The sequence below is a fragment of the Corvus brachyrhynchos genome, unplaced genomic scaffold (assembly GCF_000691975.1).
Source record: "Corvus brachyrhynchos isolate BGI_N302 unplaced genomic scaffold, ASM69197v1 scaffold83, whole genome shotgun sequence".
Classification (NCBI taxonomy): domain Eukaryota; kingdom Metazoa; phylum Chordata; class Aves; order Passeriformes; family Corvidae; genus Corvus; species Corvus brachyrhynchos.
In genome coordinates this window covers 2,649,257-2,651,876 of record NW_008238464.1, presented here as the reverse complement: position 1 = coordinate 2,651,876, position 2,620 = coordinate 2,649,257, and positions in this window count along the sequence as shown.

The following is a 2,620-nucleotide window of genomic DNA, read 5'->3' as shown; positions in this document are numbered from 1 at the left end:
GGTGGGGATATTTTCTCTTCCCATCCCCAGCGAGATGACCAGCAGAATGTCACAGTTCCCCCCTGCCCCGAGACCCCAGGCCCACAGGAAAAACAACTGGTGTCCTATTAAGAGATCTACAGAAAGAGAGCCAAATCCTGGCCCACAGAACTAGACCCATCTCTCATTATATTTTAACATATCATTTACTGACAAACAGGGTTGTCTCAGTCCCCCTTCCCGCCCAGAAGAGTCCTCCAGCAGAATTTGAATCGTGGAAAAACCTCATTAACCTCACTTGAACAAGACACATCAGGCAGTTGCACACAGGTGTAAACCTTGGCAGGATTTGTTTCTCATTGAAGTTCTTTATCACACTGATAGGGCAAAAATGTTACATGCTTGCAGGAGGTTATGTTTCCTATGGGAACCAGGGTTTTCCTCTCTCTTCTAATTTAACCACAAAATTAAATATACATAGCTTTAAGTATCACAGAAACATACTTTTGAAACAAAGCAAACCTGTTGAGCAGAAAGTGTAAGGATAAATTACTGTAACAGTTTAATGGCATACTTCATTTTCACTTTAAGTGTAGATAAAAAGGAAACTCCAACCTAGACCAGGAAATTTTTTTCTCTGTATAGGAACCTATAGTAGGAAAAAGGCAAATAATTTCAGATGGATTTGTGCTGTGTCTGCCTGAGTGCATGCACAGGAGTAAGGTCAAGTCTAGAGATGCAGTAGGTTTTGAGAAGTGGATTTCCACAAAGATTTATTATCATCGGCCTGGTTTGCATTATGTTGCTTATTTCACTGAGCCTTTTTATGCAATAAGAGAAGCCTTGGTAGGTCAGATCCATTGCCCATCTGTCCCAGCGTCCATCTCCAGATGTAGCCAATAGTAAATGCTGAGAGAAGATCACAGGGATATTTTAACCATCCAGTAATTTCCTGGGGTATCCTACCAGCTTTCTACAGCTCAGGGAGTTCTTTAGCAGCATTTGCTGTCACTGCATTTCACTTTTTTTGATGACGTTTTCCTTTCATTAGATTTGCCTGTTTACTTTGTGGATTCATACATGCTTCTGGCTCTTAACAGTGTCCTCTGGCAGGGAGTTCCAAAGCTGAACTAGCATGTTACGGGGAGACCACCTTTGTTCATTGGCTTTGAACCAACATGTGCTAGATTGAAAAAAAAAAAACCAACCTGCTGGTTCTTGTTTGGGAAGAGACACCAGTGATTTCCTATTCATTTCCTTCATTATATCCTTTTTTTTTGTAGACTTCTGGTGTGTTTTCCCCTCAGTTTTTGCCAGCTAGCAAATTCTGGTCTTTTTAGTGATACCATGAATGGAAGCCATTCCATATTTGCCCTTCAGTGAAACAGTTTTGCTTCTAATGCCTTCTTTTTTAAGACAGGTATGTGGATTTCCATATCATGTTCATGCTGGGTTCCCCATACAGCATCATAGTGATGTTCTCATTTCTAGTCCCCTCCTGAACCTTCCTTTCTTCACTGTTGTTGAGTATGAATATGACATTTCTGTGGAACATGTCTGTTATAACTCCAGAATCCCCTTCTGTAATGTTAATACTACCTCAGACACTGTTACTGCGTGTTTCTGGATGCTGAAAGATTTTCAAGCCCAAGCTCTGAACTGCAAGTTTTCCAAACACAGTATGTAACAACTTTCTTGTGCCTCTGAAAAGTACAGCCCAAATTTTTTAGAGCTGAGGATCTGAGCCCAAATACACATTTTCACCATTCACATTTTCACTAACACACATCATTTCACCAAAACTCTCATGTGGCTCCACCAGTGTCCCCTCTCTGCTTTGAGCTTGTGTTTTATTACAGTGAGTTCCATTCTTTGGTGTGGTTTAGTATTATACTAAAGCCTGCTAAAGAAGCAAAAGTGCTAGCAACAAGATTGTGAATCCTTGAAAAGTAACACATCCCCTAACTTTAGGGAAAAAAATAGTTTTCACAAAGCCATAAATGCCATAAGAGAGCTTCCTGCTCGTTCCCAGGGTGAAGCACCACAACGCCTCACCTTCCTTTTCCTCCCTACACAAGTGGAGGGATGAAAAGCTTGCTTTCTTGAGGAAGAAGCGCCTCTGGCTGCGGCCAAAGCCACTCTGTTCACGTGCTCATCATGCTCTTCACCAGCTCAGTGTACTTACCCAGTTTGGAAAATCTAAAGGTTGAAAGACCAAACTTGAAACCACTGGAAAGAAGATGAGTGGTCTGTTTTAACTCTTCCTCATAGTGAAACCAGCAATCCTGAAGGAGTGAGACAGCCATCAAAAATCATAATGAAGATTAAATGCAGGGAAAGGCAATTTCACCCCTGCGGATAGTCATCCCACAGAGCACACATGGTGTTTCCAATGACAAACTTAAGTAGAAGCATCAAAAAATCTGAGTCCACTCCATCCATTTGGGAACAAAGCAAGAGAAACGTGGGCCATGTGTGCTGCTCTCCATCACCCTCAGACACAGTTGCACCCATACCTGCTCACTGTGCTCATAGCAGTGAAGGGAACAGAGGATTGTAGCTCCCTGAGCAGTTTCAGCATCCCTGAAAGAAGGGTTCTGAGCCTCCCTTTCTCTGGCCATTTATTCCTGTTGAGCAGCAC